The 22,512-nt window shown below is 33.1% G+C and overlaps 1 long non-coding RNA gene across 2 annotated transcripts in view; it reads left to right on the top strand.

Annotated features, from left to right (window-relative positions):
* The window catches only part of LOC108524090 (uncharacterized), a 28,163-nt gene extending 7,823 nt beyond the window's left edge, over positions 1–20,340 (top strand). Inside the window, exons 3-4 of one of the 2 annotated variants that reach the window (XR_001883973.1) lie at positions 3,634–3,727; positions 12,557–12,646. This is a non-coding gene — a long non-coding RNA (uncharacterized LOC108524090). Of the gene's footprint in view, positions 1–3,633; positions 3,728–12,556; positions 12,647–20,157 lie in introns of those variants that run through there. The other variant, XR_001883974.1, reaches the window with a different exon arrangement.
* The last annotated feature ends 2,172 nt before the right edge of the window (positions 20,341–22,512 follow it).

Below are 22,512 nucleotides of genomic sequence, written 5' to 3'. Positions count from 1 at the left end.
CAAAAAAAAAAAAAAAGTCTAAAGACAGGTTGAGGTGCGCCCATCTTTCCAATAGCCTTTTTCTAAGCACATATGAGAAAAGGACTTTCAGCCTAGGCTCAGATGTCATAGAGGTCAGGTCTTTAAGAGCCCTCTCTGTCTGGTGAGGTCACTTTGATTACAGTTTCTGATGTTGTGTTTATTGCCTTTCTGAAGATTAATCTCTCCATTTTTCTTCCATATCCAGTCACATACAGAGATACAGAGTGTAGGACTAGTATTTGTTTAGCTTTAAAAAAAGTATTTTCTGCAAATGTAATTAAAGGTAGGCTTCTTTTTTTATACTTTTATTTTATGTTTGGGGTACATGTGCAGTTTGTTACATAGGCAAATGTGTGTCATGGGGGTTTGTTGTACCTATGATTACATCACCCAGGTATTAACCCTACTATCCATTAGTTATTTTTCCTGATCCTCTCCCTCTGCCTACCCTACACCTGTAGATAGGCCTCTGTGTGTGTGGTTCATCTCTATGTGTCCATGAGTTCTCATCACTTGGCTTCCACTTATAAGTGAGAACATGTGGTATTTGCTTTTCTGTTCCTGCGTTAGTTTGCTAAGTATAATGGCCTACAACTTCATCCATGACGCTGCAGAGGACATGATCTCATTCTTTTTTATGGCTGCATAGTATTTCATAGTGTATATGTACCACATTGTCTTTATCCAGTCTACCATTGATGGACATTTAGGTTGATTCCATGTCTATGCTATTGTGAATAGTGATGCAATGAACATACCTGTGTATGTATCTTTATAAGATAACAATTTATATGCCTTTGGGTATATACCCCGTAATGGGGTTTGCTGGGTTGAATGGTATTTTTGTTTTTAGGTCTTTGAGGAATTGCCATACTGTCTTCCACATTGTCTTTTACACTCCCACTAACAGTAAATAAGCATTTCTTTTTCCGCACAACTTCACCATATCAATTATTTTTTGACTTTTTAATAATAACTATTCTGACGGTGTGAGATGGTATCTCATTAAGGTTTTCATTTGCATTTCTCTAATATCAGTGATGCTGGGGTTTTTCCAGATGATTGTTGGCCGTATGTAGTTCTTCTTTTGAGAAGTGTCGAGCAACTTCAGCAAAGTTTCAAGATACAAAATCATTCTGCAAAAATCGCTAGCATTCCTATACACCTATGCAATCAAGCTGAGAGCCAAATCATGAACAAACTCCCATTCACAATTGCAACAAAAATAATAAAATACTTGGGAATACAACTGACTAGGGAGGTGAAAGACATCTACAATGAGAACTACAAACCACTGCTCAAAGAAATCAGAGATGACACAAACAAAAGGAGAAACATTGCATGTGCATGCATAGGAAGAATAAATGCTATTAAAATGGCCATGCTGCTCAAAACAATTTATAGATTCATTTCTATTCCCATTAAACTACCATTGACATTCTTTACAGAACTAAAAAAAACTTTCTGAAGATTCGTATGAAACAAAAAAGAGCCCAAATAGCCAAGGTAATCCTAAGCAAAAAGAATAAGACATAATGGTAATCAACTTCAAACTATACTACAGGGTTACAGTAACCAAAACAGCACGATACTGGTACAAGGATAGACACATAGACCAGTGGAACTGAATACAGAACCCAGAAATACGACTGCACACCTACAACTATCTGATCTGTGATAAAGCTGACAGAAACAAGCCCCAGGGGAAGAATTCCCTATTTAATAAATGATGCTGGGATAACTGATTAGCCATATGCAGATGATTGAAACTGGACTCCTTCTTTAGGCCATATACAGAAATTAACTCAAGATGGATTAAAGACTTAAATGCAAAACCCAAAACTATAAAAGCCCTGGAAGACAATCTAAGCAATGCCGTTCCGCATATAGGAATGGGCAAAGATTTCAGGAAGGAAACCAGGACAAGATGCTTTATTTTTTAATGTGTACTGTAATGTATTGACAGTTCTCTAAAACCTGGCACCATAAGGTGTCATGCAATAGTGAAATTAGCCCAAATATTTGGTGTCAGTCTTGGGCTCAATCTCCAGCTATACCAAATACTATATGCAAAACTTTGGACAACTTGTTACGCTGTACTAGATATATTTTTCTTTTACTTTTCTCTGTTTTTTTTTTTCCTATCTTTTCTCTTTTTTCTTATAAAAAAGGCATGAAAAAATAAGCTTTTTATAAGGATTAAATTAGATTATATTGATAAAGTACATAACAAAGTTCCTGGTACTGATTATGTGTTCAAAAACTGACAGATACAGTGAGTACACCTTGCATTGTGATCTGTGTGAAGAAAGAGGAGAAATCTTGGCCTCATTTCGATTGAATTAAACCAACCAGTAACTGCAAGGAAAATTGACATTTTTAATATCCTATTGATCAAATATGTGATCTGATTGGCAACAACTAAAAACTCATGTGGAGAATATACAACTTCAAAATTTCTTCCATCAACTCAAGAAAACACAGTTTGATAATAAGTAGAAGTTTCATGCCTTCTCAATTATTCTTGTTGATTCACTAACAGGCCAAGCAAAACGATATATGTAAATGGATTCTGAGGCAAATGACCACAAAGTAGCCCGCCACAGATATATTTGGTACTCCCAAGCAGAATGAAGTCCCGACTACCATAATAAAATACACTTGCTAGAGGGTTTTAGCATACCTCAAACTCTACTGATTGCTCTGGAAACTGGTTTAAACCCTGCCTGTGTATAGGTGCAGGTACTCGGTAAAAACATAATTTGTGAGATTGAGTAAGCCAAAAGTCAGGCTGCATCCAGATATTCCAAGAATTATATATTTTATTAGAAGAAGTCAGCTCAGATCTGTCTGACATCTATTCCTGACAGCAAATATGTGTGTTATTTCTATACAGTTAATCTAAAATCACTTAGCATTACTTAGATTCAATTCAAGTATTCTCTTCTTACTTTACTCATATTATGACTACAGTGTGAGTTTTAGCTTTGCAGGGGTACACACACACACACACACACACATACAGATGGGACACATTATATTAGTGTGTTTGAGTGTGTGTATTTCTAAATAGGCTGAAATTCACATATTCTTGGTTAATGAAGTGAAATGTTTTATTTATAATTTTTCCCGTTGATACAGCCCACATCCGTTGTTCTTAAACTTTAATGAATATAAATATTACCTAGGGAGTTTATTTTAAAATGTAGCTTCCTGAACTACTCCATGAAAATCCCAATTTTATTAATCTAGAGTAAGGCCCAGAGATCTGCATTTTAATAAGCATCTTTGGTGTTTCTGATTCAAGAGGTCTTTGACTTCACTATAAGAAACAGGGCTCTAGAGGGTCTAGGATTTTTGTTTGAATTTATCTCAATGATTAGTTAGGAGACCACATAGAATTACTTTAAACCTGCAATAGCAGACAACCTAATTTAATTTCAATACCCTCGTTATATAAAGGAAAAATGCAAAGCCCAGAAAAGTGCAATGATGCAGTATTAGTTAAAATAATACCTAATATTTGCAGTGTGTTACCAGACACTGTGTAAGTACTTTGCCTTCATTATCTTATCGCTCTTTAATAATCATTTTATTATCCCTGTTGTATAGATGACAGAACCAAAAACTAAAGAGCACACGTCATTTTCTTCAAGTCACAAGACTAATTCAGTTGGAGTTGGCATTGAAACATGGGCCATCAGAAGTACGTAGTAAAAGAGCAACAACAAAAGTAATAATAACAATAGAAATAAACTAACATTTACCAAGTGCCCATTATGTGCCAGACTCTCTGCTAAGTGTTCTATGTGGATTAGTTATGTTTTCCTCACTAAACTCTATAAGGGTGGAATTATTATTCCCTCTTTATGGATGCAGAAACTGAAACTAAGAGAGAATAAGTAACTTGCTCTACATCATACAGAATGAAGGAACTTGGATATTAACTCCAGGGTTTGGCTGCACAGCTCCTTCTCTTAGCTACTAAGAAAAGAGTTTGAAATTGCTTGACTTCCAGTTTAGTCTTCTTTCCAATACCACAGGTTACTGAAAATATACAGTAGTGTCTTACCAGGACCCAAGAGGAAATGCATTATTGGCATTGATGTACAAACATGTATATGAATGATATGGTTTGGCTTTGTTTCTCCACCCAAAGGTCATCTTGAATTGTAACCTCCACATGTCAAGGGAGAGACTGGGTGGGAGGTGGTTGGATCATGAGGGCGGTTTCCCCTGTGCTGTTCTCATGATATGAGTGAGTTTTCATGAGATCTGATGGTTTGCTCACCATTCTCTCTCTCCTACTGCCATGTAAGATGTGCCTCTTCCTCTTCTGCCATGATTGTAAGTTTCCTGAGGCCTCCCCAGCACTGCGTAACTGTGAGTCCATTAAATCTCTTTTCTTTATACGTTACCCAGTCTTGGGTATGCCTTTATAGCAGTGTGAAAACAAACTAATGCTATGAACATGTACTTTTATGTATCATTTAGGATTCTTTTTTTCTTTTTCCTTTTTAGCAATTGCAGGACATTTAAGATTCTTAATTGCATGTAACAGAAATTCATTGGAACTAACTGAAGCTGAGTGATAGTGTATGTGAAGGATCTAGAGGAATAAGATGTAAAACACATAATTATTAATACATAATAGATGACTTCCTTTGTCATGGCAGAATATTTAAGCCACTGGTATGTCTGCCATGAATGCATGTTAAACCAAAGATTAAAAGTTCTAAGCAGGAAGATGTCAGTAGTCAAGGATGTGTCAACTGATTGCATTTTACCTTGAAAGGTGTGGGAGAGAATGTACCTGCCCCTGCCCCTTTCTATGGAGTATTCTTCCAATCAGAACATGGTTGGATCTTGGTGGCCAAGCAAAACAAATGTCCTGCAGCAATTATCCATAAGCAAATGTCTCATTTAGGAACACACGACAAGGTGATTTCTGACATAAGCCGATACTTTAAGGAAATTTCTTGTAGTTTAGCAAAAAGCATTGAAATATTTTGAGTGAAATATAAATGAAATGTAGTTGCAACATTATGTTTATAAAATTTTAAAATTTGAGGCATTTATATCATAAAAAGATAAATTGAAATGTTGAAGCAGAGAGTCAAAATTTAGATGACTTGACTTTATATTTGTGGATTTACATTATATTTGTAAGTAGGTCACTTTAGTTAAGATAATAACCTAAACTTTTTGAAAACTCTGGATGGAAGAAGAGAGATAGAAAAGTATTCTACTGAGTCCAGACTATTCCCGTCCTTTTGATGCCTCACATGGGGTCTTAAGAATGAATAACCAAGATATTAGAAAATATTCTGATGTTAAATTATTTTTTGATTTTCTTTTGAGGAACAAAAGAACAGAGCACAACTCTCTATGTGAGGGCAAGGTTTTCCTTGAAGCAAATCAAACTTCCCCCGTTAGTCATTCTAGGATATAAAATGGGGCCATAGGGAGGAGGGCTCTGGACTTCAGGTAGGAAAAATCTTTTATCCCTGGGGCTTAAGATAATTGGCACAGAAACTATTCTATACAATCACATATGGTTTTTTTTAACAGCTTTATTGAAGTATAATTGCCATACAATTAACTGCACCTTTTCAAAGTGTATAAGTTGATTAGTTTATGTATATATATGTATCTATGAAAACATCACTAAAATTAAGATAATAAACATATCCATAATTTCTGCAAGTTTCATTATGTCCTCTGTGATTTACCTTTAACTTCTCCATCTGCCATCACTGTTCCCAGGCAGCCTCTGATGTGTGCCATCTTTCTTAATGCGTTACATATTTTAGTATATATAAATGTAATCATGTAATATGTACTGTTTTGTCTAACTTCTTTCATTCAGTATAAATTTTGAGTTTCATCCATTTTCCTGTATGTATCAATAAAATACCTCATTCATTTTATTGCTGAGAAGGATTCCATTTTATGGATACAGCACAATTGGTTTAACTATCCATTTTTGGACATTTTAGTTGTTTGCATTATTGGCTATTACAAATAAAGCTTCCGTGAGAATTTGCATACAAATTTTTGTCTGAATATGATGGCTAATTTTATGTGTTAACTTGACTGGGATACAGGATGCCCAGAAAGCTGGTAAAACATTGTTTCTGGGTGTGTCTGTGAGGTGTTTTTGGAAGAGATTAGCATTCGAATCAGTAGTCTGAGTAAAGAAGATCTCCCTCACCAATGTGAGGTGTGTATCATCCAATCTATTAAGAACATATTATTTTTTGATTTTTAAACTATAGCTATTCTGGCAGGAGTAAGGTGGAATCACATTGTGGCTTTGATTTGCATTTCCCTGATAATTAGTGATGTTAAGCATGTTTGCATTTATTTGTCGGCCATTTCTGTATCTTCTGTTGAGAATTGTCTATTCATGTTCTTAGCTCACTTTTTGACGGTGTTATTTATTTTTTTCTTGCTGATTTGCTTGAGTTCCTTGTATATTCTGGATATTGGTCTTCTGTCAGATGCATAGTTTGGGAAGATTTTCTCCCACTCTGTGGGTTGTGTGTTTAGTCTGCTGATTATTTCTGTTGCTGTGCAGAAGCTTTTTAGTTTAAGTAAGTCCCATCTATTTATCTTTGTTTTTGTTGTATTTACTTTTGGGTTCTTGGTCACGAAGTCTTTGCCTAAACCAATGTCTAGAAGTATTTTTTTGTGATGTTATCTTCTAGGGTTTTTATGGTTTTGGGTCTTAGATTTAATTCTCTGATCCATCCCAGCACCATTTGTTGAATAGGGTGTCCTTTCCCCATTTTATGTTTTTGTTTGCTTTGTCAAAGATCAGTTGTCTGTAGGTATTTGGGTTTATTTCTGGGTTCTCTATTCTGTTTCATTGGCTTATGTGGCTGTTTTTATACCACTACCTTGCTGTTTTGGTAACTATAGTCTTGTAGTATAGTTTGAAGTCAGGTAATGTGATGCCTCCAGATTTTTTCTTTTTGTTTTGTCTTGCTTTGGCTATGTGGGTTCTTTTTTGGTTCTATATGAATTTTAGGATTGTTTTTTCTTGTTTTGTGAAGAAAGATGGGGATATTTTTATGGGAATTGCGTTGAATTTGTAGATTGTTTTTGAAAGTATGGTAATTTTCATAATACTGATTCTACGAATCCATGAGCATGGGATGTGTCTCTATTTGTTTGTGTGTCCATGATTTCTTTCAGCAGTGTTTTGTAGTTTTCCTTGTAGAGATCTTTCACCTCCTTGGTTAGGTATATTTCTAAGTATTTTATTTTATTTTTATTTTTGCAGCTATTGTAAAAGGGGTTGAGTTCTTGATTTGATTCTCAACTTGGTTGCTATTGGTGTATACCAGTGCTACTGATGTGTGTACATTGAGTTTGTATGCTGAAACTTTACTGAATTCATTTATCAGATCTAGAAACTTTTTGGATGAGTTTTCAGGGTTTTCTAGGTATACAATCATATCAATGGCACACAGCAACAGTTTGACTTCCTCTTTACTGATTTGGATGCCCTTTATTTCTCTCTCTTGTCTAATTAGTCTGGTTAAGACTTCCAGTGCTGTGTTGAATAGAAGTGATGAAAGTGGGCATTCTTGTCTCGTTCCAGTTCTCAGGGGGAATGCTTTCAACTTTTCTCCATTCAGTATAATGTTGACTGTGGGTTTGTCATAGATAGTATTTATTACCTTAAGGTATGTCCCTTCTATACCGGCTTTGCTAAGGGTTTGAAAAATTCGTTTTTTAATGTTTGTCTTCTATGCTACACTCACTGAACTCATTTACTAGTTCTAGTATGTTCTTTTATACACTCCTTCGGATTGTCTCACAGGAAATCATTTCATCTGCATGCCCTTTATGTCTGTTTCTTGCTTTATTGTACTGGGTGGAACTTCTAGTGTTTTGTTAAATAAATATGGAGATAGTGGGTATCCTTATTATATTTCTAATCTTAGAGGTAAAGCAGTCTGTCACTGTTACATATACATATAACATTAGCTTGATTAGCAATAATAGTCATAATATTATTTTGTAGATGCTCTTGATCGAGTTGAGGAAATTACCATGATTTCTGTATTTCTAAGAGGTTTCATCATGAATCATGTTATGTTTTGTAAGTCTTTTTCTAAATAAATTGATAGGACCATATGCTCTTTCTTCTCTAACTATTAATATGGTGGATTCCACTGATTGATTATGCAATATCAAATCACCCTGGAGAACACTCACTTGGCCTTTGCATATAATTGTTTTCATATGTTGTATAATTCTGATTGATATTATCAGTTAAGGCTTTTTTGCATCTATATTTATGGTAAGTATTGGTCTGCAATTTTCTTTTTTGTAGTATCTTTGTTTAGTTTTCCCTCTGGGTAATAACAAATAAAAATAGGTGTCCCTACTTTTATTTCCTAGAATAGATTGTGTAGAATTGGTGCTGATTTTTCATTAAATATTAGGTAGAATTCTTAAGTAAAATAGCTAGTTCTACACATTTCTATTTGGTAAGTTTTAAAATTAAGAATTCAATGTCTTCACTATGTATAGGTCAATTTACATTGTCTATTTCATATTGGGCATACTGTAGTTGCCTGAGTTTTTAAGGGACTCGGTCCATTATATCCAGGTTGCTAAATACATGAATGTAGAATTGTTTGTAGTATTTATTTATTATCCTTTTGATATCTTCGGTATCTGCAGTAACATCCCCTGTTCCCACCTGATATTTATAATTTTTGTCTTCTCTTTATTTTCATTGTCTTGTTAGACATTTGCCATTTTTTTTTAAATAACCAACTGTTTTGTTGATTTTTTGTATGATTTTAATTTGCCTAATTTCTTCATTTGGCTTATTATTTCATTCCATGTATTTTTTTTTTTTTGAGCTTATTATGCTTTTTTTCCCTAGGTTCTGGAGTTTGAAGTTTAGATTATTGATTTGAGATTTTTTTGTTGCATTTACTGCTATAAATTTCACTTGTTTCACTTTATATACACCGTTAGCTGTGTCTCCCAAATTTTAATGTTCTAAAATTTTAATATTTTTATTTACACTCAATTCTATATATTATTTCATTTTCCTTCACATTTCCTCTTTGACTTATGAATAATGTGGAAATATATTGCTTAGTTTCGAGGTGTTTGAAGATTTTCTGTTAGGTTTTGTTAATAATTTCTTGTTTGATTCTATTGTGGTCAGAAGATACTCCATGTTATTTCAATGTTTTTTAATTTGTTGATGTTCATTTTATGGCTCAGTCTGTAATTTAACTTGATATGTTTTCTGCTGGCACTTGAAAATAATGTATATTCGGCTGTTGGCTGGAATGCTTTTTAGATGCTAAACAAATCTTTTTAGTTTATATGCTCTTCCGTTCTTCAATATCCTTTCTGATTTTCCATCTGGTTGTTCTATCAATTGTTGAGAGAGGGCTGTTGAAGTCTCCAATTATAATTGTATATCAGTCTTCTTCTCCTTTCAGTTTTATCAGATTTTGCCTCACTTTTTACCACTGTTGTTTGATGTTAGAATTTGTATAACCTTTTAATGTGTTGACTTATTTATTATTATTTAATATCTCACTATTTTGACATTAATATAGCCACCTTTGTTTTTCTTTATTTAATTATTGCAGGGTATATATATTTTCCTTCTTTTACTTTCAATATGACTATTTTTCATATATTTGAAGTGAGTTTCTTATACACAGAATACAGAGGAGTCATGCTTTTTTTAAATCCACTATGCAAAGCTCTATCTTTAATTTATGCATTTAGACCATTTATATTTAATGTAGTTATTGATGTGCTAGGACTTAATTTGGGTATTTTATTTATTTATTTTATTTTCTTTGTGCTCTCTCTGTTTTCATTTATCTGCTTCTTTTTTATTCTCTGTGGGTTCCCTGAACATTTTTTAAGGTTTATTTTGATTTATTTTGATTTATTAAGGTTATATTGATTTATTAAGGTTTATTTTGATTTATTTTTTAAGGTTTATTATTTGATTTATTTTGATTTATTATTATCTTTTTTTGTAATTTTATTCTCTCTCATTTATAACATAATTATATTAAATATTTTATCTCTATAACTTTAGAATCACTGTCTGGCAGTATTATACTTTTTACTTGAACAAATATAATTTTAAAAATTCAAAGAGAAAAAGGTTTAATTAATTTATGTTTTGTTTACTGTGTTATTCTTGTTCCTAATTATTACAAAGTTCTTTCTTACCATCATCTGTTTCTGGTTTAGAGGACTTCCTTTTGCCATTTTTAGAGTAAGCTTACTATTGAAAAATTCTCTTAGTTCTCCTTCCTCGAGAGTTACTTTATTTTATTTCTTAACTCCTGAAGTATATATTTTCTTGAGTACATGGATTTTTAAATGATAAGTTCTTTTATAAGCACTTGAAATATTATTGCACTTTCTTTTGGCCTTATATGGATTTTCATGGAAAATCCACTTAAAATCATATTTTCCCCTACAGGTAAGCTACTATGTTTCTCAAGATTTTTCTTTGTCTTTAGTTTACAAAACTTCAGTTCTTATAGATTATTTTTCTTTGTTTTGTCCTGTTTGAATTTCCCTAACTTCTGACATCTGTAGATTTGAGACTGAAGCTGAATTTGGCAGATTTTTAGCCATGATTTCTTTAAGTACTTTTTCAGCCCCATCTCCATTCTCCTCTTTTCTGGATCTCTCATGACAAAATAATAGATATCTTGTTACAATTCTAAGGGTTCCTGAAGCCAAGTTTAATTTTTTTAGTCTTTTTTTTTTTTTTTTTTTTCCTGTTGTTCATATTGGGTAATTTCTATTGGCTATCTTCTGCTGCACTGATTCTTTCCTCTGTCTATGGCATTAGGCTATTTATGTGAAATGCCCATCTGCTAAGCATTTCACATAAATTATTGCATTTTTCAATTCTAAAATAACAATTTGTGTCTTCTATAGAGGTTGTTTCTTTGCTGAGACTTTCTGTTTCTTCATTAAATTTTTCTATTTTTTTCATTTGTTCATAGTATGTGTATTGGTTCATTTTTACGCTGCTGATGAAGATTTACTCAAGACTGGAAAGAAAAGAGGTTTAATTGGACTTACAGCTCCACGTGGCTGGGGAGGCCTCGGAATTATGGTGGGAGGTGAAAACAAATTCGGAATTATGTTGGGAGGTGAAAACAAATTCAGAATTATGGTGGGAGGCAAATGGAACCTCTTACATGGCGGTGGGAAGAGAAAATGAAGAGGAAGCAAAAGTAGAAACCCCTGATAAACCCATGAGATCTCATGAGACTTAGTCACTATCACGAGGATGGCATGGGAAAGACCAGCTCCCATGGTTCAATTACCTCCCTCTAGGTCCTTCCCATAACATGTGGGAATTTTGGGAGAAATAATTCAAGTTGAGATTTGGGTGGGAACACAGCCAAACCATAGCAGTATGTATTAATTAGTGTTTGAAACCTTTTATCATGGCTTTTAAAGTTTTGTCAGAAATTTTAATATCTCTGACATATTAATGTTGGCATTTACTTATTACCTTTTAAGTAAATGCCAACTTTAAGTTTGGTTTTAAATTTGGTTTGCAGAAAATATTTTCTCCTCTTCCTGGTTCTTTGTATGAGAAGTGAGTTTTGATTGAATCCTGGATATTTTTGACGTTATGCTGTAAGACTCTGTATTTAAATCTATGTAAGTACCTCATTACTGCCAAATATTACTGCCAGGTGAAGGTATACATCCAAGTTTTTCATTTAGTATCCACTGACAAGCAGTATGGGGGTGCTCCTCACTAATGTTGAGTGAGAGTAGGATTTCCAGCTTCACATGTGATCTCAGCTGACGCTATAACGTGTCAATGGATTGCAGCAATGAAATTATAACTCCATACATGATTCTCACTGACACTATTCAGCTGTGTGTATGTTGGAGCCACAATATTTTTTTCTGTAGTGTTTGGCTGAAAAGAGAGATTATTCTTTAAAAGCTTCATGTTGTGCCTGCTGTCTATTTCTGGTCCTGTGGTAAAGAGAGCAGGGATTTTCTTGAGGGTTTTTGTGTCACCTTTATTGATAATGTTTCTGGTTTGTGAGCTTCATCATTTTCATATTTGGGGTGCGTGAGGGAAGAATAAAATCCAAGGAATTTACCTTATCTCATCCCTCTGGTCCTGATATCTCCTTCCAATAAGCTGTCTTCTCTCCACCTTTTAAGATTTTCTGATGGTGTGTGTGTGTGTGCTTGTGTGTGTGTGTGTGTGCATAGTCTCTTATTCTTGGTTGTATTTAGCAGAAGTAATAGGGAAAACTATGTCTACTCCTTGTTCCTAGAAGTGGAATTTCTTTATGCCAATTTTAAATCAGATTCTTTGTTGTTATGGCCTAAACTGTGGCCCCATTGCACATGAATATATTGAAGCCCTAAAACCCAATGAGACTATATGTGGAGATAATGCTTTTAAGGAGGTAATTAAAGTTAAATGAGGCTATAAGGGTGGGCTCTAATTCAATATAATTTGTGTTCATATAAGAAGAGGTAAAGACATCAGGAGTATGCACACACAGAGAAAAGACCATGTGAAGACACAATGAGTATGTGACTGTCTGCAAGACAGAAAGAGAGGCCCTCACAGGTAACTAACCTTACTGACGACTTAAAATTGAAACTTTAACCTTCAGAACTATGAGAACATAATTATTTTGGAATATGAAAATTATGAAATTATGGAAATTATGAAAATTATGACAAATATGATAACATAATATTCTGGTATGAGAAAAAAATTTGTTGTTTAAACCACTTCATTGTGGTATTTTGTTATCACATCCCAAATAGTCAAATACATTAGTCTTCTCAATATTGGCTTGGAAGAGTTCTTTATTTGTATTAGATCAACTCATTATATTAGGTTCAAATACATGCTTTCTAAATATTTTCTGTCAGGTGATGCCTTTATTTAAAAAATTATTATCTTTGAAGAGCAATAATATTAACTCTAATAATATAAAATTGTTTATTTTTTGTTTAATGCCTTTTTTGTCAATTTTAAGAACTTATCTTCAAGCCCCAAAACACATAATGTCTAGGAAGTTTTCTTCTTACATTTTTATGGTTTTAACTTTCACATTTAGATGTGATATTTATTTTGAGTTACTTTTTTGCATATGATAACATAAAAGTGGAGGTACAATTTTTTAAATATATGGCTGTCCAATCGTTTCTCAGAATCCTTTATTAAGAAGATAATTATTTATCTGTCAAATTGCTTTACTTTCTTTATTGTGCATCTGTTGACCTTGTATGTATAAGTTTATTTCTAGATTTTCTATTATGTTCCATCAATATAGATCTACCTTCATGTCAATATTAAACTATCTTTATTACTGTAGCTATGTAATAAATCCTAAAATCAGGTATTATAAATTCTTCAAATTTCTTCTTTTTGACAATTTTACAACTTTTACCTTTCCATATATACTTAGAATAATTTTGACGATTTCTACATAACATTGTTTGCATTTTGATTTCATTGATTTGAATCTATAATTTGTGTAGAACAGGGTTTTTAAAAAGAATATTTTGTATTCCAATCCACTAATATGGTATATATCTACATTTATTTAACCTATTTTAGTTCATCTCAGCAATGATTTGTAAATTTTACTAGTTTTCCACATCTTTTTTCAAGCGTTTTATATTATTTAAAGCTATTATAAATGACATTTTAAAATTTGATGTTTGTTGCTACAATTATAAATACAATTGGTTTACACATATTGATTTTCTAGCCTGCAAGCTGCCTACATTCACTTATTTATTCTTCATATTTTATACATATATGCCCAAAAGATTGCTTTATTTGCTTATATTTTGTACATATATGGCTACATTGCCTGTAAATGTCAACTTTACTTGTTTCTTAAAATTGACATCATGCATGCCTCAGCATGCCTTTTATTTTTCTCCTCTTATTTCAATAATAAGAACCTCTAAAACAATATTGAATAGAAATGGAGAGAATGGACATTCATACCATATTCCAGATAACACAGGGATAGCATTTATTCTTTCTTCATTAAGTTTACTACTAACTGCATTTATTTTTTTAGATGCCCTATAAGGATTTTCTATTCTGCTATGAGTTTTTGTCATGAATAGTAAATATTTTTAAACATTGATTAATGTGGTTAATTACATTTGTTAATTTTTAGATATCAAATCACTGTTGTATTCCTGGAACAAATCACACTTGGTCAAGGGATATTTCTCTTTTCATATATTACTGGATTCAATGTACAAAATTCTGTTAAGAATTTTGCATATATGTGTGTGTGTGTGTGTATATATATATGATATTAGTTTTGGCTTTCTTTTCTTAAAATTGACATTTTTGACTTAGAGATCCAGATAATGTTGAGCTCATAAGAATGAGTGGAAACTCTACCTTCCTCTTCAATATTCTGGAACCATTTGTTTAGAATTGGTATTATTTTTTCCTCAGTAGCTTTGTAGAATTCACCAATAAATTAATCTTGGCCTGGAGTTTTCTTTGTGCATGGTTGAGCTACAGATTCAATTTCTTAAAAAAAAGGTTTATTAAATGTACCTATTTCTCCTGAAAGGATCATTGATTTTTTAATATAATTTGTCCATTTAATCTACATTTTCAAACTCACTGGGAAAAAGTTGTTTATAATTCACTTATCCTTTTCACTTCTGCTAGAAGTGTAGAAATATACCCTCTCTCATTTCTTATACTGGTAATTTATGATTCTCTTTTTCTCCCTGAACAATCTGGTAAGAAGTTATCAATTTTATTGATCTTTTCAAATAATCATTGTTGTTCACCGTGACTTAAAATTTTTTTTGTAGTCTATGTTATTTCTTTTTGTTCTTATTTTGATTATTTTTTGCCTTCTGCTAACTTTTGGTTTGATTTCTCTTCTTTTTCTAAGTTCTGAAGGTAGAACCTAGATAATCAATTTGCATCCTTTCTTCTTTGCTAATATAATTCTTAAGTAATATAAAATAGTTTTCATCATTGTTTTAGCTGCATCTCACAAATTTTGATCTGCTATGGTTTTATTTTTCATTTAGGTCAAAATACTTCTGATTTCCCATTTGATTTTTTAATTGACTCTTGTGTTATTTAGAAGTTTCTTTTGATTTCAAATATTGAGTATTTTCCAGATACTTTTCAATTATTTAATTTTAATTTAATTCCACTGTGATTAGACAATGCATTTTCCATATTTTTAATCTTTTAAATTTATTGAGACTTATTTTGGAACCCAGAATATGGTCTATCTTGGTAAATGTTTTGTGTGCATATGGAAATAATGTGTTTTCTGTTACTGTTGGGTGAAATGCTCTGTGTTAGTGATGTTCACATTGTCTATATCCTTACTAATTTTCTGTCTACTTGTTGTGAGCAACTATTATGAAAATTTCTGACTCTAACTTTGGATTTGTCGTTTCTTCTTGTGGTTTTATTAGTTTTTCATCTTGTATTTTGAGAGTCTGTTATTAGGTATATAAACGCTGGTGATTAATGTTGTCTTGATGAATTTATCCCTTTATCATTATAAAATGACTGCTTCTTTTCCTGATAATATGCTTTGTTCTAACATCTGCTTTGTGTATAGCCACTTCTCTAATCTTACAGTGTTGTAGAATTTTATCTGTTTGATATCATTGCATATCTTTTCCCATCCTTTTACTTTTAATCTAACTTTCTCCTTAATTTAAAGTGGGCTTTTTTTTTTTCTAGTTAGGATTGCATTTGCCTTTTTCATTGAGCTATTTAGATCACTTACATTTATTGTGATGATTTATATAATGCCATATTAGTATTTATTATCTGTTTTTCTCATTTGATGTTTGTTCTGTTCTATTTCACTTCTTTTTCTGGCTTTTTTTGAATTGAGTGTTTTGTATTATTCCATTTATTTCCTGTTGGTATTATTCATTATAACACTTTTAAAAAATAGTAGATATGAAGTTTATAATAAATTATGACAATTATATTTTAAAGGTATATAATTTTTTAAAATGTATTTATCTGCATATTTTGTGTTCTTCATTTCTTTGTGTAGATGTAGATATCTATATTATTTTTTTATGCCTAACGAAGTTCTTTTAACATTTTTAGTAGTGCAGATCTGTTGATGAATTTTCCCAGCTTTGTGTATCTGAAAAAGTCTTTTTTCACTCTTAAATCTGTAAAGATATATTCACTCATTATAGCAATCTAGGATTTCGGACTTTTTTTTCAGTATTTTAAATATATTACTTCATCACCTTCTGGCTTGAAATGTGTCTGATGAAAAGCTTGCTCTCATTCTTACTATTATCTTCTTTCTACTGGTTGCTCTTAATTTTTTTTATCATTTATTTTTAAAACTTTAAAATTTTTTTAAGTGCAATATGTCATGCTATAGTTCTTTTCATGTTTTTTGTACTCATGTTTTGCTGAGATTCTTGAATCTATGAGCTCATATTTTTATGAAATGGTTAATCCTTTTGGCCATTATTTATTCAAATATTTGTCTGTCCTTCTCTCTCCCTTTTCTCTTTTGAGAACTTCGGTAATTTTGATTTTGTCACTCTAAGCTGTCCTGTAGCCCACTGAAAAAGTGTGTTTTTTCTCCCTGTGCTTTATTTTAGATATTTTCTATTAATTTCTTTTTATATGTGTTTAATGTAATGTCTAATATGCTTTTATTCTTTATATTTTGTTTTTTATTTTTTGTAGAGGCAGGTCTCACTATGTTGCCTAGGGTGCTCAAATTCTTGCCCTCAAACAATCCTCCTGTCTCAGCCTCCCAATGTGCTGGTATTACAGTCATGAACTACCACACCTGGTCTAATAGGGCTTTAATAAGATTCAGTGGAATTTTCAAATCTCAGACATTTTTATTGTATCTGTAAACATTAGATTTGGTTCTTTTTGTATTTTTCACATATCTCCTAAATATGTTCATGCTTGCCTCTACTTTTTAAAACATATATGATGCCAATGCATTATATCCACAGACATAACATATTTTATGCAGTTTGCCAATGCATACAATACTGTTTTAGTGTCCTAGTCTACTAATTCTATTTTCGATACAATTTTTGTTTCGAATAATTGATTTTTGTTTGTAGTTTCCTTCTTATGTGCAGGACTTATATATAATTCTTGATTAGACAGTGGACAGTGAATTTTTCAATGTTGGTGACTGCTACATTTGTATTCCTTTAAGTATTTTGTTTTCATTTTGGGATACTATCAAATTACTTGGAAACAGTTTATTATTTTGAGGCTTATTTGTATGCCTTATTATATAGGTCTTGATTCTCAGACTATTTTTGCTTCACTACTAAGGCTAGATACTCTTCTGAAACCCCAGTGCATTGTCTATTACAAGGTTTTTCTACTCTGGCTGATGGGAATATGAGCTATTCTAAATCCTACATCATCTTCTTGGATTGTTCAGCTTGCTCCATTTTGGTGTTTTCCTTCCTTTACTGAATAGTTTTCTCATACCCATGCACTGATTAGTACTCAGCTGAATGAAGACTTGAAAAGAACTCTCTTCACCTCTCCAGAGCTCTCTGAGCAACTCTTGCTTCTCTAGTACTTGGTTCTGTGACTTCCACCTGCCTTGAACTTTCCAACTTTTCTACTCTGTCTCCTCAACTCAGAGACACATTCAGGCTTTCTTTGGTTTCTGTCTTTCTGCACTGTAGTCTGTAAATTCTCTTCAGCTTACAGCAATTGAAGGGCTTATCTTACTCATTTTTTCCCTCTTTCAGTGAGCAATGTCTTGATTTGTCTAGTGTCCAATGTACGCAATCAAATATTTCTACCATATAAATTTTCCAATATGATTGTTTAAAAGAGATGTTTAAAAGACATATATGTTTATCATATATATGTATGTTATATACATATATACATGTTTATCATATATGTATACATATATACATATATGTTTATTATACACATATACATATGTGTTTATTACACATATATACATATATAATATTGTATTATAGTAAGAAAAGAAAATTTCCTTCTTGGACTTGTTATGTGGAGATGAGCATCCATTTCCTGTTTTTGGACAGATGTAAAGAAAGGTAAGAGGCAGTCTAGCATCAGGCTCTGTGGGAGACCTGGAATAGGGCTATATGTTACTGTCTGTATAAACTTACCTCCATTGTACTTAGTCCTTTATAAAGAGCTTAATAAGTAAAAATCAAGTATCTAGCATTCTGTCGAAGGGAGAAAAGCCATCACACTTTTGTACAGACTCACTGGAAGAAAACAGTATCTCTAAATCTAGAGGTAGAACCCTGCAGTGATGATAATTGGAAACAAATAACTTAGCTCTGAGGAAAAGTGGGCAGACTTTTGCAATAGCAAGAGTAGAGAACTGTATCACTGTAATTTTAAGATTTTGTAGTTCATGGAACAAAAACACTCAGTGAAAAGAAACTGGAGTAAAATATTCATAGAGAAAAATATTGTCACCATAAAGAGAAACTTTAATGTTGTCTCATTCCAAACTTCTTATAGGACTTTATTAGGGTCAAACTGTTGCATTGCAAACAATATTCATTGAAGAATAAGAAAGTATAAATAAACTAATTATTATTTGTTTCATACTGGGCATGACACTACTGTGTTAAACTAGGCATTGATAGAACTGTTTGATAATTACATATATATTAAATCAGAAAAGTAATCAATGGGGGATATAAATATGGTAATACAGGTTCAAACATGGGAGTAAAGAAACAAGAGTTAATGAAAATGGGTTGGGTTATTCATATTTTCTTTGAGGAGTCAATAAATACTATCTAAAATGCATAAGAAAAAAATGACAAAGTATATTATTAGAAATGAAAAAGGTGACTACAAGGAGACATAAAATCAGAAGCCAAAAGATGCTGTCCATGGGGTTTGTCACTATGATAAGGATTCTAGAAGACTATATTAAACTATTTTATTATAATCTTATGTGCCTTTGTTTCTTTAAAAAATGGGCATAAAAGACCAAGACCCAATTATCTGTACTGCTTTTATACAGAATAACTTGTTCTCCAATATTGGAACTAAACACCAAAACACATGGAGATAAAACTTTTAGAAATCCACCCAAAATTGTGTTTTTTTCCTATTTTGATGCTGCTGAATTTAAAATAATTGTAACCAAAAAATATGTAAAGAGAAACTGAGAACCCAAATTTCAATATTAAGAGGCATTGTACAGAACAGTGGGATTCTCAATCTATTCTATCCATATTTTATTTCCTGGTGACCAAGATCGCAAGCAAATTTCCATAGTCTTTCTAGCAACTTCTACGTATTTTACATCTAAACCACCTGTTCAAAAAAACCAAACAATTATATGGGGAGCCAGATGGTGTCAGAATACTTAAAGAAAACTTACTTCAGATAGGCAAGGTTATGAAGAACAATATTACCCAAAGAAAAAGCCACCAAATCTGGTATAAATGCAAGGACCAAATGAAAGAGATTCTTATGAACAGGAGAATACCACCATAAAACAAGGACAAAACAGGGTAAAGGCATAAAAATCAATATTTCATATAAATTTCAGAGGTGCTAAATTTAAGGACCCCAAATAAAATATATACAATGGATAATACTAAATTGAAATATTTTCTTTTCACAATTTGTTATGAGTTAGACTGTATTTTCACCTCTCTTTACATACATGAAGAATCTGTGAGCTAGAGACCCTAAAATTACTTGCTGTTAAAGTCACAGCATTAGCATGAGTCAGAGTCAAAGCTCCGGCAAGAGCTTTGAAACACAACACTATGCTGATTTATTTACATTAATGAAAAATTATGTTATGCATTACAATGAACCATGCCTCCTAAAGATGTTTCTCTTTTTCATGTCGTTCCCTTTGCAAAGCATGGTCTTTTCATGTGCATTCAGCTGAAGAATTCCTAGTAATCTTTTTTAAACACACCCAAGTTACCTATTCTGCACAGCTTTTCCTAATTTACTATGAAATTTCTTCCCACCTTCCATTCTTGCTATTAAAATCTCACTTTAAACATAGCGCTTACTGTTTTAAAATAATATCTTCATTTGTCTCCCCTTGCCAGATTCTGAGATTCCAGAAGAAATTATGTCTTCTGTATGTTTACAACTAGACCAACTTCTAACATGATGATCAGATGGGAGCAGGCACCAAATAAATGTTGTTCATTGATTGAATAAAGAATTATCTGGGAAACTGGAAACACGCAAAAAAGATGCCTTGAGCTTTTTGTCTCACAGAGTTCTAGATAAGGGTGCTGGTTCTATTCATTGTCGGAATCACCAAGTAAAGGGAATTTGTGGACCTACAATGTGGAATTCATGGGAATGACAGAATTAAAAAAATCTTAATGTGCCTGTGTGTATATTTCATTCTTTTTATTTTTTTTTCCTCAGATGAAAACAGGTAAATTATGCAAGGCACAATACTGCTTGCAGAATGGAAGATTATTGTAAAATCCTTGCCAGCTTTCAGTTGCAAACCTGTTTTAGTCTAAGTGGGCTTCACTCATGAAGTCAAAATGGCATAAAACAGAGCTTTTGAACTGTACTCTAACAATTTTCAATTTCTGAGCTATCAACATTTTCCCCAATTTTTTTTCCAAAATATTTTTTTTTGGTTTTAATTTCCTACTGGATTTAAATGCTGCTTTTTCCTGCCATCAACTTAAAAGTTGGCTTGGTAGTTGAGATTTATTTTCCATGAAAATGCACAGGTATTTCATAACGTGAAGGTCTGAACTTGACTTTATATTCATTTACTTTAAAACCATGAGATGTCTTCCATTTACATAGCTATTGCCCTAAGTGATGAACTCTACAGATGACTTTCACAAGCTGTCAATTCCCTTTATCTTTGTTCAGTAGTAGAACAGCTATCCTAAGGAAAGAGGAAAGACAAATTACTGCCAAAGAGTTTATCACTTGAGGGTCATGTGTACATCTGGTTAAACTGTATTAGTGGTATGCCATTATGCAACTGCCTCTGAAAACCTACAAAACATTTGAGTGAAAAGGTGAAAGAGTGGTGATGGAGAAAACGGTGACATTTGCAAGTGTGTTCTCTTAAATCCTTAGGGATTCATTTGGGGTTTCTAATGATTATTGCCCATCATGTGTTCCCTTTTGATTTGTGCATTACCCCCTCCTCCTTTTGAAGTATAATTTAGCTTGATGCGCCACTAACTATTCTTGGGACTGTTTTTCATAACTTCTATTGCAAATTGTTGTGAGGTTTATAACTTTGATCAGAAATATTGTGAGGCAGCTCCCAGGGATCCTTTTAAACCAGCATCTATGTAGACCCTTTGCTCTGTTCTGCAGCTCTTCTTCCATGCTGTTGTTTGAATGTGAATGCCGCCATTTTAGACTAGGATGCTAAGGTATAAGAAAGTGGAACAGCAACCTAGATGAACGGGCTCAGATGCTGGTTCATGACCAGCCACCCCCAGCCACTTAGATAAGACAGAAATGAACATTGCTATTGTATTGGGCTTTTGATCCTGCCCAGGCAAACTCATTTGTAACTAATAGAATATCACTGTTCATTTACTTTCAGCCCTCTTTTAATAAAATATGTCATGCTTTTCACAGCATTGTGAAACATACCTAGGCTCATTTATCTCCCGTGTAGTGTAGTTGCTGTTAGCATTATCATAGAGCACAATGACCCTATCACTTTCTAGCTATGTGACTCTCAGCAATATGCTTTATATGGCTGAGCCTGTTACTTAAATTTATGCAATTAATAGACCTCAAAGCAGGAACTTCTGGCCTTTATGTGGTGGGCATTTTGGTTTGTCTTTAGCTTGCTGCCATTGGTGAGTAGGGGCTGACCTGACTGGACGAAAGGCGTGAGAGGAGAGACATTGTCTCCGCTGCACAAAGGCAGGTCTGACCCTGGGTTAGGGGCCTTCATGCCTGGGTCCCTGCCCAGATGATCCACAGGCTCCCAGAAGGTAGGTGTGCCGAGGGACCTGGCTCAGGTGAAGATCATGTTCTCCAGGCCCTCACTCGCCCACACCCCCGACTCACACCCTAAAGCCCCAGGAAGGGCTCCTGCTCATGTCTCCAATGCATAGACTCCAGTTTCTGGAACAATGAGGCACTCCTGATGTTGTCTGTATTTCTGATTTCCAGTGTGATGGATGGTGGGAGAGTGTTAAGAAGATTGGATATGCCACTGAGCTACGAGCCTTTGGGAAATTTGGGGTTGGCCTTGTGTGTGCAGGGAACAGAATTTCAAGCCTAGATTGGCCTACTGGGATGTTTCAGAATGCTGGAAGCCATAGGGCTGTGAACGGAAGACATGGCTTGAATGAGGCTTTTAAAAGTTTTACAAAAGCTACTCAGAAGAACACACTGGAAGGGGGATAATACTAGGAGGCACAGAGTGATTTAATCCTGGCTGGTAAAAGTTA

The sequence above is a fragment of the Rhinopithecus bieti genome, unplaced genomic scaffold (genome assembly GCF_001698545.2).
Source record: "Rhinopithecus bieti isolate Rb0 unplaced genomic scaffold, ASM169854v2 scaffold_76666, whole genome shotgun sequence".
Lineage (NCBI taxonomy): Eukaryota > Metazoa > Chordata > Mammalia > Primates > Cercopithecidae > Rhinopithecus > Rhinopithecus bieti.
This window is presented reverse-complemented; position numbering and strand designations above follow the sequence as displayed.